We start from the raw sequence: 19,120 nt of genomic DNA, 5'->3' as shown, positions 1-19,120 counted from the left end.
GCCCTCGAGCCATATAATGTTGGGCATTTTGCCCACCATGGCTCCGCCGCATTCCGCTTGTTGGCCGCCCACCACCTTCGGCTTGATATTGAAGGTCTTCAGCCACAGGCCAAAGTGGGGCCGGATGCGGAGGAAAGCCTCGCACACGACGATGAACGCCGAGATGTTAAGGATAAAGTTCGGGGCCAGATCATGAAAGTCCAGCCCATAATTGAACATGAGGCCGCGGACGAATGGATGGAGGGGAAACCCCAGTCCGCGGATGAAGTGGGGGAGGAAAACTACCCTTTCGTGAGGTTCCGGGGTAGGGACGACCTGCCCCGCGGCTGGCAGCCAGTGCGCGATATCCGCGGCTAAGTATCCGGCTCCACGTAGCTTTTTGATGTGAGCCTCCGTGATGGAGGAGGCCGTCCACTTGCCTCCCACTCCGGACATGTTTGGAGAGAGTTGAGGAGAAGGATGTGGACTTGGGCGTTGGAGCTCGAGTGCCCGAGAATGGATGAGCAAGGAGGAAGAAGGCATGGGTAGGAAAAGGTGAGACCTTATCCCTTTATAAGGGCGGACGAAACTATGCGCCCCCCACTAGCCTGGTAAAACTCGCTTATCCCCCAAGCGCCGTAATTGGTGGCGCGGTTGGGTTACCCACGCCCGTATTGACGAGAATCCCGTAATAAGGGGAACACGATCTCTGCTTTGACAAGACGTGTCAAGAAACCGCCTCGCGTTATGTGCGGGTCTGGTTAAAGAAAAACGGTTCGAACAATTACCGGGCCATGGCGTGATGTCATGCTGCCAAAACGTGTCAGCAGATTAGATTTGTGGAAATATTATTCTCTCTACGGTGGTATGTGGAACTTATTTTGCAGGGTCGGACACTATCCTTGTATTGAAACTCTTTTGTGGTGTATTCGGACGAGGAACCCACCTTGCAATGCCGAAGACAACACTGCGCGCCGGACTCATCGTCATTGAAGCCTGGTTCAGGGGCTACTGAGGGAGTCCTGTATTAGGGGGTCTCTGAACAGCCGGACTATATCCTCTGGCCAGACTATTGGACTATGAAGATACAAGATTAAAGACTTCGTCTTGTGTCCGGATGGGACTCTCCTTGGCGTGGAAGGCAAGCTAGGCAATACGGATATGTATATCTCCTCCTTTGAAACCGACCTTGTGTAACCCTAGCCCCTCCGGTGTCTATATAAACCGAACTGTTTTAGTCCGTAGGACAACATACAATCAGACCATAGGCTTGCTTCTAGGGTTTAGCCTCTCCGATCTCGTGGTAGATCAACTCCTGTACTACTCATATTATCAAGAATAAACAAGCAGGACGTAGGGTTTTACCTCCATCAAGAGTGCCCGAACCTAGGTAAAACATCGTGTCCCCTGCCTCCTGTTACCATCCGCCTTAGACGCATAGTTCGGGACCCCCTACCCGATATCCACATGTTTTGACACCGACAATGACCCTTGAGTCTGCAGAACCCAAGGGAAAAGGCTTAGGTGGCAAATGTTAAAAGCAAGATTGGGCCTTGCTGGAGGAGTTTTATTCAAGGCGAATTGTCAAGGGGTTCCCATAACAACCAACCGCGTAAGGAACACAAAATCAAGGAACATAACACCGGTATGACAGAAACTAGGGCGGCAAGAGTGGAACAAAACACCAGGCATAAGGCCGAGCCTTCCACCCTTTACCAAGTATATAGATGCATTAAATTAAATAAGAGATAATGTGATATCCCAACATATCCATGTTCCAACATGGAACAAACTTCAACTTCACCTGCAACTAGCAACGCTATAAGAGGGGCTGAGCAAAAGCGGTAACATAGCCAAACAACGGTTTGCTAGGAAGGTGGGTTAGAGGCTTGATATGGCAATATGGGAGGCATGATACAACAAGTGTTAGGTAGCGCGACATAGCGATAGAGCGAACAACTAGCAAGCAAAGATAGAAGTGATTTCGAGGGTATGGTCATCTTGCCTGAGATCCCGCAAAGAAGAAGATCGAGTCCAAGAAGTAGACAAACGGACATAGTCGAACAGATCCTCACAACTCCGAAACGAAACCGAAGCTAACGAGAGAAGCAACCCGGAAAGAAGCAAGCAACATAGTAAACCAACAAGCATAAACATGGCATGATGCACAACCAAGGATGATGCATGTCCGGTTTAAATATGCATGGCATGGCAAAGTGCAACAACCAATACTACAAATTAAGTGGATCTCAACATACAACAAGTTGCATATTGACGAAACACCACCTTTATTTATTTAGTTATCTCCCGTTTATGTACCCAACAATATTAAATGTTGTTAAACATGGCAAGAGGTGAGGCAAAAGTAAACTACACATTTTAGGCAATTTTAAGTGAGGCCGGAAACATCAACAACAATTCCGGTAAATCTCATGTGCATTAGCAATTTAATGCAACAACAATTTTAAACATTTTAAATGTTGTTATCATGATGCAGATGATATATGCAAATTTTAAGCATTTTTTATGAAAATGTTGATAAGAGCATGTTATGAAGCATTTGTCATCGTGGCAAAAACGAAAGGGGTGCCACAGCAACGAATCCGAAACCGATGCCATGGCAACATTCCAGTTCCAGTAACTCGATTGAGATGCCGGTGCAAAAGAAGCAAGTGTGCGGATGCGTGTCATGCAAGGATTGTGGGGTGATCCCAGAGTCCAGGTGTCCCACGAGTTGACGGCGGTGTCAGGTGAGGGATCAACTAACGTTCATGGGCGGATACAACATCTAAACAACATAGAACATTCATCCCTGATGGTCGTCTTGATGTTATACCTTTGAAGAGTGCATTTTCGGAACAGGTCGAGTTCATAGTGGAAGTAGACGTTCTTGCGATGTAGTGGAAGTAGTCGTTCATGGTAGTCGTGGAAGTAGTAGAACACATTCGTTTTAGAGAGGTACTTGACGCATCCGAGGTTTCCGGATGCGACGGTTGTGATATATGTCATCGGTAGTCGTACTTGGCGATCCGGAGAGGGTACTTGCTGGATCCACAGCACTCTAGCCGTTCGTGGTAGAGAACTTGATGTTCACGGTTCTTCCAAAGATGGCGTGGTACTAGGCAAAGTGCATGTCAACAGTTGTCGAACTTGACATTTTTGGTTCATGGGTCTTCGGCGTCGGTAGTTGTTCTTGGCACCGGGCGTCGAGGTACTTGGCGTTCATGGGATTCCGAAGACGGCGGTAGAGGTACTTGATGCAAAACTTTGTAGTCGTTCGGGCGCCTATGGTCTTGCCGGTCTTGACAGTCCAACACGAAGCCACGGAGAAGCACGGGTCATAGGCGGTGTGGTGGCTGTGGAGCAGCAAGGGGCTTGGGTCAGTGGCGCGAGGACTCGCCGGATCTTCCCAGACCCAGCGCGAAGAGGGCAGGAACGGTCGAAGTGCGCAGTACCGAAGCTCCAGCGAGCTGGACACCAGCAAGGCGGGGGCGGACGGGGCTTGCGGGGAAGTGACGGCGCGCACAGGGAAGGCCGGTGTGGACGAGGAAGCAGAGCAGTGACATGACTTGACGCGGCTCCGGCGAGGAAGGAAAATAGCAGGAGGCGGCGGTGCTTGACGAATCCAGGCGAGGGGTGGTCTTGGCGCGGAACTACGCGACACCGATGGATGATGGCAGCGGGGACAGCGCGGGACGGTGGACCGAAGAGCGAGTGTCTTGGTTCCCACCGCTGGCCAGACCATCCCTCTACTCACCCACATCCCTCCACTAATGTGGCTTCGTCGCCTCCGGGTCATTCCCTTCCTGGGTCTCGCTGTCATCTATCGCGCTAGTGTTCTCGGCACGGCGTGGTCAACATCGTCAACAAACGACAACATCGGAAGAGGGACGTACATGGAGAGGCTGATAGTTGGGACCCACATGGTCCATGGCTGCACGCAAGCAAGTACCTCCTCCTTATTACGCCAAAAAGAATGAATACTCCCGCAGATAGATCGGACCCACCAGCTATATCTTCACATGCAAGGAAGTGCCTCCTTATTACGCACAAAAAATGAATACTCCACCTGCTAGCTGGGACCCACAATAGTGGGAGGCTGACTTGTGGGCCTACTAAGTTGACGCGGACGGAGGGCTTTGTCAACTTAGTCAACAAACGATCTATCACTAGTGACCGTTCGATTGTTAACATCCAACGGTCATCCTGCTTCTTCAACCTCTGATTTTTTTGCTCCAACCGTCCAAACCACTGCGTGCTCTTGCCTCCCTTGGTCGGCTGTGCTACCACAGAGGCCTCACCGCCCCTACTACTCCCACCGCTGGCCAGGCCCTGCAGTGACGGCAACCTCACACCGCAATCGAACCAGTGAACCTTCGTACTCCTCTTCGCGTGGGCATCCACTGCCGCTTCTTCCCCGGCTCCGCATCGTTCCGCCTCGCCGTCGTCCACCGCCTTGGTACTCTCGGCGCGGCATGGTTAATGTGGTCAACAAACGACTTCCATCGGAAGAGTACTGTACGTTGAGAGGCTAACAGCTGGGTCCACGGCCGCAGCAAGGAAGTGCCTCCTTATTACACGCAAAATAATTATTCCTCCACCTGACAGCAGGGGCCCACCGGACGGGCCACCATATTTCGCAAAAAAAACGTTTCCCCCCTGACTGCTGGGACCCACCAGCTACATGTTTGCATGCAAGGAAGTGCGTCCATATTACGGGCAAAATAAAATGATTCGCCCCCCTGACTGCTGGGACTCATCAGCTACATGTTCGCACGCAAGGAAGTGCCTGACAGTCGGGACCCACCTAGTCGAAGCATACATAACGTTGTCATTCTGGTCGCGAACGTGTACGTACATAGGATCGGCCTGTCTGCAGGCTGTAGCGATGAATCGTGGTCGTGTAAGGAAGGGCACGTGTCATAGTAGAGGTGCGCATGTGGCATGTACACATACGTACAACGGTCAGGGTGCAAGAAAGTAAATACAGCCACGTACGTACATACGGGTGGGGTATCGAATGCCTACTCGTGCATACGTAAGGCCAGGGCTCGTGTACATGGCTGGGTCGGAACGGAGAAGCTGCGCCGTCATCATGATCAAAAGGAAGGCAACCGGCTGGGTCAGAACGGAATGTGTCGTCACGTTCATCAGGAGCCAACCGGCTTGGACGGAACAGCCAATGGAAACGAGGCCTGGCGTACCGCAGAACGGAGGAAACGGCCTTGTGTTCGACCGGCCACGGTCGAAACGGGATCATGTTCATCGGCAGGGGTCTGGCATATCGCAAAATGGAGGAAATGGACCTCCTGTGGTCGAAACGGGTCCCGATGATCGGGAGGGGTGTGGCGTACCGCAAAATGGAGGAAACGTGCTTCTGTTGGAGCGCTACGGTCGAAACAGGGGTCCTGTTCATCGGGAGGGGTGTGGCGTATCACAAAACGGGACTCCACGGGATATTGTTCATCTCCACCGTCGACTGCCTCCATGGGCTACTGTTCATCCTCTGTTGACTGCCTCCACGGGCTCCTGTTCATCCACCGTCGACCTCCTCCAGCCTCCACCTGCGATTGTTCATCCCTGGGCTCCTGTTCATCCAGCGTCCATCGTGCGCTCCTCCACCGGCTACTGTTCAACCAGCCCTCTCCACGGGGTCCCGTTCAACCACCCCTCCACGGGCTACTGTTCATCCAGCCCTCCATCGGCTATTGTTCAACTAGCCCTCCACCGGCTATTGTTCAACCAGCCCTCCACGGGGTCCTTTTCATCCAGCGGCTCGATCGATCGGGGTACTGTTCATCCAGCGGCAACAGCCTTTACTACCACGGGGTCCTGTTCATCCAACCCCCCACCAGGAACTATTCATCCAAACCCCCTCAACAACACTCATTGTTCATCCAGAGGCAGCATCGATCGGCTTCAGTTAGCAGCACTAGCGAAGGAGTCACTCGGGTTCGGTTAACAGCAATGGATCGATCGATCGCTTGGGTTCAGTAATCGCTCGGGTTTAGTTAGAGCCCAAAGCCTCGCTCGGGTTTAGTTAGAGCCCAACGCGTCACACACACGCGTGCACGTATGAGAGAAACGCGCATCACTCGGCCCCCGACCACCCACCGTAACTGGGAACTCCCTAACATTTTCCTCGCCCTCGCTTCTACCACGGTTTTTTCCACCATGGACGGCCCAAAGAATGTCATGCAGCTGCGTCTCCGGCCCGCCCAGGACGAAAAGCCCATTTTCTGTCATGATTTTTTGCATAGAAGTAGGACCCCGCCACATCTATGATGATACCGGGTTTTGTCACAATTATCGTCATCGAAGTGTCATAAGTATTAAGAATTTTTTTCGTTCGGCCCAAAATGTCACAGACGTGTCTTTTTTTGTAGTGGTTGCTCAACAATCTTCTCACAATCAAACGGAGTAGCCACCGGAGAATGCCGATGCAGTGTGCCTATTTATAGCCGTACCCTTCCCTGGTGGCAAATGACCATTTTGGACACGCGGTCCAGCCAATAGCCAACTGACACGTTCACAACAGACGGATTTTTGGAGCAACGGTAACATTACTTGCGTAAAAAGTAATGCTAACTCCTGGTCAGAGACAAATCTCTCGCAATGAAGAAGATCACAGTCTCTTGCTAGCAAGTATTTGCTCGGAACACAAAGTGATTTCTCTCACAAGTTTCATAGGATTTGGGTTTGGCATTAGAGAATCAAAGTTTAGAACGCTACACCCCTCTTAATAGTATGGTGGTCACGTGACTCAATAAAGAGAAGAACAACAAGGAAATAAATGCTATGTCTTATTCGTCTTCAATCTTCTCAGTCGCAGTAACTTTCGTCGGACAGGCACCGAACCAATTGCTTCACATCAGCAATTTTTGAGGGATCACTCTTGTTATCATAATCTTCGGTGATAACCTTCACAGCCACACAAGGAATTATCTTTGTTGTTTGAATCAAACTCCTTTTGATTCTAGGGACCTGTTACTCTGTGGGCACTAGCAAACACATAAGTCCCAAACTTTTTATGTCAACAAACTCCAAAACATAAGGAGGCAAATTATTGCACGAACAATCTCCCCCTTTTTGGGAAATTGTTGACAAAATAGATAATCATCAAAGTGAAGATAGATAAGTTATAAGTAATTTCAACAAGACTGAATAAGTGTTACATTGCTCGGTGATGAAATAGACTCCCCCTAAATGTATGCAGGATAAATATATGAGAATAATTCTTCTGCAAAAATTGAAGTATACAAAGGAAGTTTCAATCATTTGAGTCAATGATTCACACTGATGATGTATAATCCATCTAGATTGTAGTGCAATAATTTGGAACCGCGGATAATAATTCCACCTGCAAAACAAATGCTTCGAGAGAAATAGTGCAGCAGGCAGGGTTATTAATATTACAACACAGACATTTTACAACATAGAGCATATATGTTTCGACCAGAAGTTCAAAATTGCACGAAACCAAACCCAAGAAACACAGAAAGCAAATCTACTGAGACTCAATGTAATTCTCCCCCTTTTGTCAGCTAGTGTCAAAAAGGTGACGAATAACATGAGTGCATAAATGCAGAGCTTGGTTCACTCGGTGGCATCTCAGATGAACTGTCCAACATGATTTCTTCTTTGGAATTGACTAGATCGACTTCGTCTTCAGCAGCAGCAGATTTTCCTCCGGGGATCACAACTTGGGGCTGAGAAGACGAGGGCATATTGGGGCCGCCACATGAGTAATGCGGGAAAGCACATTGCCTTCGGTGGGTTGATAGACCACAAGTATAGGGGATTGTTTGTAGCCTTTTTCGATAAATAAGAGTGTCAAACCAAACGAGGAGCTAAATGCAGAACAAATATTCCCTCAAGTTCTATCGACTACCCATACAACTCTATGCACAGCGGACGTTTGCTTTACCAGAAACATGTATGAAAATAGTTTGTAGAAGTGATGCTAGAACTACTTTGCAAGAATAAAACTAGAAGTACTTTGCAAGATAATAAAAGTTAGGTGTTTAGAAAAAGGGTTTGTGTCAACAAGAAAGTTATTTGTCCCTAGGCAATCGATAACAAGTACCGGTAATCATTCATGCAACTTTATATGGGGAAAGGCATGGGCTAACATACTTTCTCTACTTGGATCATATGCACTTATGATTGGAACTCTAGCAAGCATCCGCAACTACTAAAGATCATTAAGGTCGTGAAACTCAACCATAGCATTAAGTATCAAGTCCTCTTTATTCCCATATGTCATACCAAACCTACTCGGGTTTAAGTTTCCGTCACTCTCGCAAGCCACCATATGCGAAACATGAACATATTGCAACGACCTACAGTGGGGGCCCCTCACGTTTGCGCAAGAACGGAGGGCACCGTAGGAGAGCATCATAAATAAAATATACAATCATACCAACCAAGACCACGATTAACCCACAGGACAAAACAAATCTACTCAAACATCATAGGATAACCATAGATCATTGGGAAATAATATATGGAGTTGAGCACCATGTTTCTGTAGAGATTATAGCAGGGAGAAGAGGTGTTACACCACTGCATAGAGGGGGAGAAAGTTGGTGTTGACGGTAGCAAGATTGTTGTTGTAGATCGCCGTCCCGATCGTTGCCCCGGTGGCACTCCGACGCCACCGGAAGCGAGGCGGAGAGAGCCCCCTACTTCTTCTTCTTCCTTGGCCTCCCCCTAGATGGGGAGGAGAGTTCCCCCTCTAGTCCTTGGTTTCCATAGCCGCGGAGGGGTGGGAGCCCCTCCGAGATTGGATCTCCCTCTCTGTTCTCTTCTGTTTCATGTTCCCAGATCTGGCTGAAAACCGTTTCTTATATTCCCGGAGATCCGTAACTCCGATTGCGCTGCGATTTTGACATGATTTTTTCCGGATATAAGCTTCCTTGCGCCCGAAGTAGAGGTCCAACCGATGTACAAGGTGGCACAACCCACCACCACGTGCCTAGCTCAAGGGTCGGATCCTGGTGGGTTGTGCCCACCACGGGACTCCGCTTCGGTAATTCCAACTCCCAAAAATCACATATATTCCAAAATAATTCTTCGTAAAATTTCATTGCATTTGGACTTCGTTTGATATGGATATTCTGTGATACAAAAAACATGCATAAACAGGAAGTGGCACTGGGCACTAGATCAATAGGTTAGTCCAATAAATCATATAAAAAGTTGCCAAAAGTATGTAAAACTTGTATAATATTGGCATGGAACAATAAAAAATTATTGATACGACGGAGATGTATTAGCATCCCCAAGCTTAATTCTTGCTCGTCCTCGAGCAGGTAAATGATAAAAAACATAATTTTTGATGTGGAATGCTACCTAGCATAAACTTGATCATATATCTAATCATGGCATGAATATTAAGACATAAGTGATTCAAACCAATAGTCTATAATTTGACATAAAGACATCAATACTCAGGCATCCCAACAAACAGTCATGTCTTTAAAAATATCAACGGTAAAGAAAGTTATCCCTACAAAATCATATAGTCTTGTCATGCTCTGTCTTCTTAACACAAAGTATTTATCATGCACAACCCCGATGACAAGCCATGCAATTGGTTCATACTTTTTAACGCACTTCAGCTTTTTCAACGCTCATGCAATACATGAGCACAAGCCATGGATATAGCACTATGGGTGGAATAGAGTATGATGATAGGGGTAAATATAAAGAAGACAAAAAGTAAGAAAGTCTCACATCGACGCGGCTAACCAACGGGCAATGGAGATGCCCATCAATTGATATCAACATGAGGAGTAGGGATTGCCATGCAACGAATGCACCAAGAGCTATAAGTGTATTGTAAGAGCCTGGATTTTGGCCCTTTTCTTTTTCTTTTTTATTTATTGGTTTTTGCACTGTTTTTATTTTTTGAGTGGTTCTGTGGCCTTGTCACCTGGGAAATCATCTTCATTTCCCCTCCCAAGTGGCTAATCATCCTAAAAACCTTGCCAAAATCATGTCACTCCACTGCTTGACCAAACCCTAATTTCTTTTTCTCAGGAATATTCCTTTTCCTATTAAAGGAATAAACATGCCTGCCCTAGGTTGTGAAGCAAACCTTATTTCTATCCATCCTAAAATCCCCAAATAATTCTTATAAATTGTTTGGGTCATATCTTCCTCAAATATGGCAAAATATTTCATTGGCCATATTTTCCATCATGCTCAATAAATTCATTTCCTATTCAGTCCTAAATAGCACATTGTGAAGCAAGTGCTATTTATCTTTGTACATTTGACCCCAAACTTTTTGGACATCTTCTCTTGTCCAAATAATTGCACTGTGCCAACATTCAACTTTATTTGCCTAGCCAAACTTCCTCAGTGAATTTTCCATGTTCCTGTCTGAGGGAAGCTTTTGTGAAGGAAGTGCTAGCTAGGGTTATCCAAATAAGTTGTAATTTTGCATGCCTCTTCTTGTGCTCATATTATCTCATTCCTACAAATTGCAGCTCCATCCCTTGAACTATGTGAGAACAACATCAAATCTTTGATTCTATCAATGTTCTCAGGTTGTGAAGCAAGTATATTTTATATTACTTCATTTTGCCTGAAAGTTTACCACATCAATCTCCTACCCAAATAACTTCTCTCCACCAAATTTGGCATCAATTCTTAAAGACGATATTTCTCTAGAAGTTTTGCAAGTTTCTGGACAGAGGGGATAACTGTGAAGGAAGTACGATTTTGGTGAATCCATTTGGTGCAAAAAATTTACAGCATCTTACTATGTCCAAATCACTAAGCCTTGCCAAATTTTAGCCCATGTGGCATCACCATGTGAGTGCACCTTCCTAATGAAGTTTCTGGACCATTTTGGTTAGTTGCAAAGCAACTATATTAGATCTTGATCCAAATATCCTCAAAGTTACCAGGGTGATAGTCCTCCTTACCCTAAACCTCGTAGACAAACTCTCTGGCTCCAATACCTTTCTTGTTGCTCAGCAGTTCTCACCCAAGTTTACTGCAGTAAACTTCAGAGGGTGATTACCAGTTAACCATAGCAGTTTTAATCGATCTACCACCACGGTTGCAACCTCCCCTGGATGGACTACGCCCTAGACAATGTTTGCCAACCTTTGGCATCTTCTCCTCGCTAGTCTGTGTGGTGACCACCCCTTTGGCGTGCAATGGCCACGTCGAGAATGAATTCTTGCTCGGGCCCCTCCTCTGCTCAGCGTCTTAGCGAGCATGAGCATGTCTAATAGATTTACCATGTCGTCACCGTCCTCCTCGACCTCTCTCCCTCTCAGTAAAACCCCTCACCGACGCTCGCCGCCGAACGCCCACGAGAGCACAATGGTGGTTTGGCTCTGTTCATCACCGTCATCATCCTCCCTGCGCTCCCTTGGCCGCCTCTTCCCCGTGAGCTCTCCCTCCTGTTCCCCCTTGCCGCCTAACTTTGAGCGCATGCGCGTGCACACGCATCCGCGGCGACACTAGTGCGGCAGCCCCTCCCCCTTGGCTATTTAAGCAGCCCCGGGCGCCCTCGACCTCGCCAAGCCACTCCTCCACCTCCTAGGACCCCTCCCAACTACTCTCCAGAGCTCAAAGAGCTCTTTTCGCTGCCCACCACCGCCATGGCCATCGCCAGCCACTGCTCAAATTCGAGCAAGCCACGCGTTTCCCCCTCGTCTAACCACCACCCGAAGACCACACCACCACAGTAGCACCTCCCCAACCCTTCGCCTCGTCGCCGGAGTGCCGTATCCCCGAGTTCCACCTCTGCCCGAAGCCGTCGTCTGCCGCGGCTGCCGCCCTGCTCGTCCGAGCGCTCCCCGGAGTCCGGGTTGTAGCCCATGTGAAGCGGGACGTCTCCCAGATCATCCCGATGGTCGGGGTGCTGCGGGAGGTGGCCTGTGGCGCCAGAACGGCCGCTGGCGTCGAGCTCCTCCCTCTGCTCCACGGGCGGTGTCGGGAAGGAGAAGAAGGCCCCGACCCCTCCCTACCAGTTGGCCGGTGGGACTCGCGGTCCCACCCATCAGCCACACACCCTGCTGACCCCACCACTGCTGAGGTGGATAAGTGGAAGCGGTATCCCAGAAATACGTTTTCTTGCGATGAAAGCGTACTCTGGTGTTCTGCGGTCAGAAATACGCTTTCGCTTCATTGAAAGCATATTCTCTGCATTGCGCGTTCTGTTTTTCCAGCTGAGGGACTATTTGTGATAATTTTATTACAGATAGGTCCCTGGCAAAAAAACTATCATAACTTTTCAACCACAACTCCAAATGAGGTGATTCCAAAGCCCATTTCTTTGTCTCGTCAAGCCTCTTCTATTGGTATAATTTTCATCATGTTTCAACATTCTGAAAATGACCATTTTTCCCTTGCGCTTAATCAGCCCCTTCGAGAGAGAACGTTTTCCGACGATTCCTTCCACGAGTTTCTCGCACTTCTTCCCGGTGATTTCTTCTACCCCAAGCAAGCCACACCCTCCATTTGCATGATTTCAATGCAGTGACATGGTTTAAGTTATTTGAACTTGTTTAAAATATTACGTTAGCTATGTATGATGTGTTCATGACATTTCTCGGAGTATTGTTTTGATCTTGATATTGCCATGATATTGCTTGGAGTTCTAGGACTTATATTTTGATGATTATTTGGATATCATGTGCCTTTGGATTCTTAGTGGCTAGTATGATTATTGTCATGATGGTATCTGTTATTATCTTGGAGCATTACTTTGGATATCATGTGCCTTTGGATTCTTAGTGGCTAGTGTGATTATTGTCATGATGATATCTGTTATTATCTTGGAGCATAACTTTGCATATCATGTGCCTTTGGATTCTTAGTGGATAGTATGATTATTGCCATGATGGTATCTGCTATTATCTTGGAGCATTACTTTGGATATCATGTTGCCTTTGGATTATTAGTGGCTAGTGTTATTTTCATCATGATGCTAGATGATATTATGTTTTGGAGTATGATGTTGGAGATGATGCTTGCATGTGGATCATAGTTGGATAGTTAGTTCTTGATATTTGAGTAGTAGTCTTATCATTCTTTGATTCATCATGATAGTAGTGTTATGTTGTCCTCTGAGTATTTTGGAGAGACGATATTTAGCTTTGGATTATTTGTTGGATATTGCTATGACTTGGATTATAGGTAGATATATGATATCAGAGTATTAGTCATTACTATTATATTTTGGGGACAAATTCTGTCATTAAGTTGGTCAGGTGCCACCGAACCAGGCTTTTTTCCAGTGCAACCACATTTGCCTTTATGGGAAGGCCCTAATGCGGTCCATTATCGTGCCTCTCGCCGGTGCCTCCAACGAAGGAAGGTTATAGGCGTGCGGTACCCTGGCCTGGTAAGCAGACATAACTTTGTGTGCCCATTGTTGTTTTTATGGATCCAGTCCCCGTGAGGGACGTCCCCGAGAGGGACGTTTTGGCCACGACGGTGGTCGCTGTGTCTTTGGTAGACATGGGGCCACCCAGGACTAGCCCAGTGGGGAGTGAGTCGGAGTGGCTGGGAGGGTGTCATGGTAGTAGATCGGTTTTGTCGGAACGCTGTTGGTCCACCCAAATGGGAGTGCGAGGCCATGGGTTCCGTGGTGCGGGTAAAGTGTGCTACCTCTGCAGAGTGTATTTAATCTATCGATAGCCGCATCCTCAGTCATGGGCAAGGGTTTGTACTAGGTCACACCGTTCGATCAACACTCACATGACGGAATGACTTATAGGTGATATATTTATATGTTAATATGTTGAGCAATACAGATTGGCAGGATGTTGATGATGATGTTGGAGACCAAGTGTTCGTCGTGGTAGTGATCACCGGAAGGATCACGTTTGAGACCAAGTGTTGGTCGTGGTAGTGATCGCCGGAATGATCATCGTTTGGTTTTGATCACGAGGTGATCGAGATGGTATATTGCTTGGCCGATTAGCCAAGAGAGATATGGTTATGGAGATCTGAGATGGTGATTTATTAGTATTGTATCAGTTTCATACCATGCTTAGTAGTGGTTTCCTCATGATAGTTGTTAATTTAATTAACATGTTAATGCTATGTTATTGTCTTGCCTTGATGTTTATGGTTGTTGTGAGCTTGCAAGTATATTCAATGTACTGACCTGGCGTGTCATGCCAGATTGCAGGTGATGCCATGATTGCTTGATTGCTTGTCGATGGTTGTCGTGCGTGCGAGCTAGATCGTGTCCCAGCCAGAGTCCCTGCAAAGTGGTGTTCACCACCTTCGTCATTGTTCCCATGCTAGAAGTATTCCACTGCTACGAGTTGTTCTGCTGCTAGCATAGAGCAAGTGTAGTATCGCAGGCGTAGTGTCACCATGCTGATGTGCTTCTTTGTAACATCATACCCTTGTATTATTATTCTTGTAATAATAGCTGTTTGTTCTATGTCAAGCAGTGTCGTATTCCAGAGACTTCTCCTCGATCTCTGGGCTGTTATACGGGGCGTTTCGGTTTCTCTGAGCCGGGGTGCCACATGTATGAAAGCTCAATATGAAAACTAAGTGGGTGAGCATCTAATCCTATAATGAAATATTCCCACTAGTATATGAAAATTACAACATAGGAGATTCTCCAAATGAAAAACATGGTGCTACTTTGAAGCACAGGTGTGGTACGATACTAACAATGCCCCTTCTCTCTTTTTATTATTTTTTCCTTTTTTTCTTTCTTTCTTTCTTTCTTTCTTTTTTATTTTTTTCTTTATATATATATATTTTTCTCAATCTCCAGAGTCTCATCCCGACTTGTGGGGGAATCATAGTCTCCATCATCATTTCCTCACTGGGGCACTGCTCTAAAAATGATTAATGATGATCATCACACTTCTATTTACTTATAACTCAAAAGAAAATAAAAATTGCAACTCGATACCTATGACAAAGTATGACTCTATATGAATGCCTCTGGCATGTACCAGGAAGTGCAATGATCTAGTGTAACATGTATGAAAAATGATGAATGGTGGCTCAGCCACAAACACTATGTTAGCTATATGATCATGCAAAGCAAAATGACAATGAGCGCTCAAGTCATCAAACGAAAGCGGTGGAAGTTGCATGGCAATATATCTCAGAATGGCCATGGAAAAGCCAAAATAGGTAGGTATGGTGGCTGTTTTAAGGAAGATATAGTAAGGCTTATGTGTGATAGAGCGTATCATATCACGGGGTTTGGATGCACCTGCGAAGTTTGCACCACGTCTCGATGTGAGAAAGGGCAATGCATGGTACCGTAGAGGCTAGAAAATTGTGAAAAGGCAAGAGTGCGTATAATCCATGGACTCACATTAGTCATAAAGAACTCATATACTTATTGCAAAAGTTTACTAGCCCTCGAAGGAAAGTACTACAAAGCATGCCCCTAGGGGGATAGATTGGTAGGAAAAGACCATCGCTCATCCCCGACTGCCACTCATAAGGAAGGCAATCAATAATAAATCAAGCTCCAACATCATAGCATAACGAGAGACTATACGTGCATGCTTCGGGAATCACAAACCTTAACACCAATATTCTTACTAACCACAACTGTTTACTAGTACCTCCCACATATTCAATCTCTATTTCGCAAAACTATTGCAAGGAAGCAAACATATCATATCCAGTGATCCATAAGTTTTATGTAGGATTTTATGACTAACCATGCAATTGACCAATTCCCGTTGACTCTCTAAATAGATATAAGTGAAGCATGAGAGTTTAATTCTTTCTATAAAATATCGTGCTCTAATAAATATAAGTGAAGCAAAAGAGCATTATTCAAACAATGGTTTTCTATGTGAAGAGAAACAGGCAATCCAAACTTCAAATGATATAGGTGAAGCACATGAAGCATTCTATAAAGCCATACTCAAAAGATATAAGTGAAGTGCAATGAGCATTCTATAAATCAACCATGGACTATCTCATACCAGCATGGTGCATAAAAGAAAAATGAAAACTAAATGCAAAAGACGCTCCAAGATTTGCACATATCACGCGAATGAAATGAAACCGAAAACATACTGATACTTGTTGAAGAAAGATGGGATGCCTTACGGGGCATCCCCAAGCTTAGACGCTTGAGTCTCCTTGAATATTTACTTGGGGTGCCTTGGGCATCCCCAAGTTTGAGCTCTTGCCTATCCTCCTTCTCCTCACATCGAGACCTCCTCGATCTTCAAACACTTCATCCACACTGAACTTTTAGTGGCGGGGTTAGTGAATATGGCAATGAAATCCCATCATGTACTGCTGTAACAGTATTGTGTAGTTATAAACAAACATTACCCACTGTATGCTATCACAATTCTATGGCCTCAATTCAAGGAGGCTTCAACAAGAATTCAAACATATGCAAATAATGAAGCTATAACAGCAATCTGTGAAAACAGGACAATCTGTAAATATTTGAACATCCACCATACTTATGTAACTCAACAAATTTTGAAAAATTAGGAAAAATAAAAATTTTGTATAGAAAGACAGTGCAAAAGGTTTCAGAACCATTTGACATTCCAGTAAAAAATGTAAAATCGAGCACTACAGCCAAAGTTTCTATTTTGCACCGCACAAACAAACAAGCAATCTAAACATCCTAAAGGCAAATCTTGGCACATTATTTTTATAATACAATGGAATTGTACAAGGGGATAATTATTTCTTTGAGAATCTTCATGAAAAAATTTACATTGTTTCCGTGAGCATGAACACAAGTGTTCAAGGTCGACCCTCGCTTCTCCAATGCATAACTTCCAATCGCTTCTCTTTTGTGAAAAGGTTTTTAAGTTCCCCTCTATATTTTTTTGTTTTTAAACTTTATAAAAGCACTCAACAAAAATAAATGATTCTCTAAAACTTCCGGGTTGTCTCCCCGGCAGCGCTTTTTTTAAAGCAATTAAGCTAGGCATAAAGTGCTCAAGTAATGAATCCACCCGGATCCCAGGGTATATCAAAGCCAATTTTAATTAATAATGAATTGGCATTTAGTAATGAGCACAAAGCAACATATATCATGCAATGACGAAGTTGAACTCTCTTCCTATGCATCGGCATGTCATAAAAGAACAATTCATGCACATCAAGTAAAGGCCAATACATAGCATAAGCAGTTTCTTGCAAATTGTTTATGTTGGAAATATAGAGAGGTGGAGATGCAGTTCCTCTCTCATAATAATTGCAAGTAGGAGCAGAAAGCACATGCATATTATATTCATCAAAATCATCATGTGCAACGGTAAAAGGCAACCCATCAATGTAATCCTTAATAAGTGCAAACTTCTCCGATATAGTGTAGTCGGGAGAATTCAAAAAGATAATAGGACTATCATGTGTGGGTGCAATAGCAATAATTTCATTCTTAACATAAGGGACTATAGCAAGTTTATCTCCATAAGCATAATTCATATTGGCATCTTGGCCACAAGCATAGCAAGCATCAAGTTCATCAAAAAGGGATATTTCAAAAGAATCCACAGGATCATAGGAATCATTCTTCGGTAAGAACGACGGGGCATTAAATAATGTATGAGTTGAAGAGTTACTCTCATTATAAGGTGGGCACGGTTAGCTAATCCCTTCTTCCTCCTTTTGTTCTTCGCTCTCCTCATCATCTTTTTCATCCAATAAGCTCATAGTTTCATCAATTTCTTCTTCCATAGACTCCTGCAAAATATTAGTCTCTTCTTGGACAGCGGAGTTATTCTCAATAAATACTTCAATGTCGTAATTATCATAGCAATATTTAAGGATAACAAGATTTTCAGGTCTATAAACTGAATCATCAAAATCTTCAAACTTTTCAAACAAAGATTCAATTTCATAAGCACCCTTAAAAGCAACAAATTCTTCGATCTGTTCCACGTCATAATAATCATATATACCTCTAGCATAAGAAGCCAAGGTCTCATTATCATTAAATTCGCATGAATAGGAAAGGTGTGGAACCTCAATCTTAGAGCAAGAAGTATATATTCATATCTCAAGCATAGATACCAAGCATACCATTGCAACATTTCAATTTGATCCCATAAAAGTATTCCCTTTTGAGTCAAGCGATAATCCCTAAAGTATTCATGTTGAATGGGGTTTTCTCAGGATTATCAAAGTAGTGCATAATATTTTTCACATAACGAGTATTGAGGGTTTTGGGAGGTTCCCCATCTCCATGAGTAGCAAGTACCACTAATTTTTTTGTGTTTCGTGTTCCATATCCATAACTAAAGATAGAGAACAACTTAATTAGAACAGGAAATAAAAACTACTTGGTGATAAAGCAAACAAGCACACACGAGAATATTCACCCCACGCTATAACTCCCCAGCAACGGCTCCAGAAAAAGGTATCGATAACCCACAAGTATAGGGGATCGTTTGTGGCCTTTTTCAATAAACAAGAGTGTCGAACCCAACGAGGAGCTAAAGGCGGAACAAATATTCCCTCAAGTTCTATCGACCACTGATACAACTCTACGCACACTTGACATTTGCTTTACCGGAAACAAGTATGAAAATAGTTTGTAGGAGTGATGCTAGAACTACTTTGCAAGAATAAAATTAGAAGTGCTTTGCAAGATAATAAAATTTAGGTGTTTAGAAAAAGGGTTTGTGTCAACAAGAAACTTATTTGTCCCTAGGCAATCGATAACAAGTACCGGTAATCATTCTTGCAACTTTATATGGGGAGAGGCATGGGCTAACATACTTTATCTACTTGGATCATATGCACTTATGATTGGAACTCTAGCAAGCATCCGCAACTACTAAAGATCATTAAGGTCGTGAAACCCAACCATAGCATTAAGTATCAAGTCCTCTTTATTCCCATACGTCATACCCCACCTACTCGGGTTAAAGTTTCTATCACTCTTGCAACCAACCATAAGCGAACCATGAACATATTGCAACACCCTACAGCGGGGCGCCCTCATGTTCATGTGAGAACGAAGGGCACCGTAGGACAACACCATCAATAAAATATACAATCATACCAACCAAGATCACGATTAACCCACAAGACAAAACGGATCTACTCAAACATCATAGGATAACCATAGATCATTGGGAAATAATATATGGAATTGAGCACCATGTTTAAGTAGAGATTACAGCAGGGAGAATAGGTG

The sequence above is a fragment of the Triticum dicoccoides genome, chromosome 1A (assembly GCF_002162155.2).
Source record: "Triticum dicoccoides isolate Atlit2015 ecotype Zavitan chromosome 1A, WEW_v2.0, whole genome shotgun sequence".
Classification (NCBI taxonomy): Eukaryota; Viridiplantae; Streptophyta; class Magnoliopsida; order Poales; family Poaceae; genus Triticum; species Triticum dicoccoides.
The sequence above is the reverse complement of the archived record's forward strand: the minus strand, read 5'-3'. Positions refer to the sequence as shown.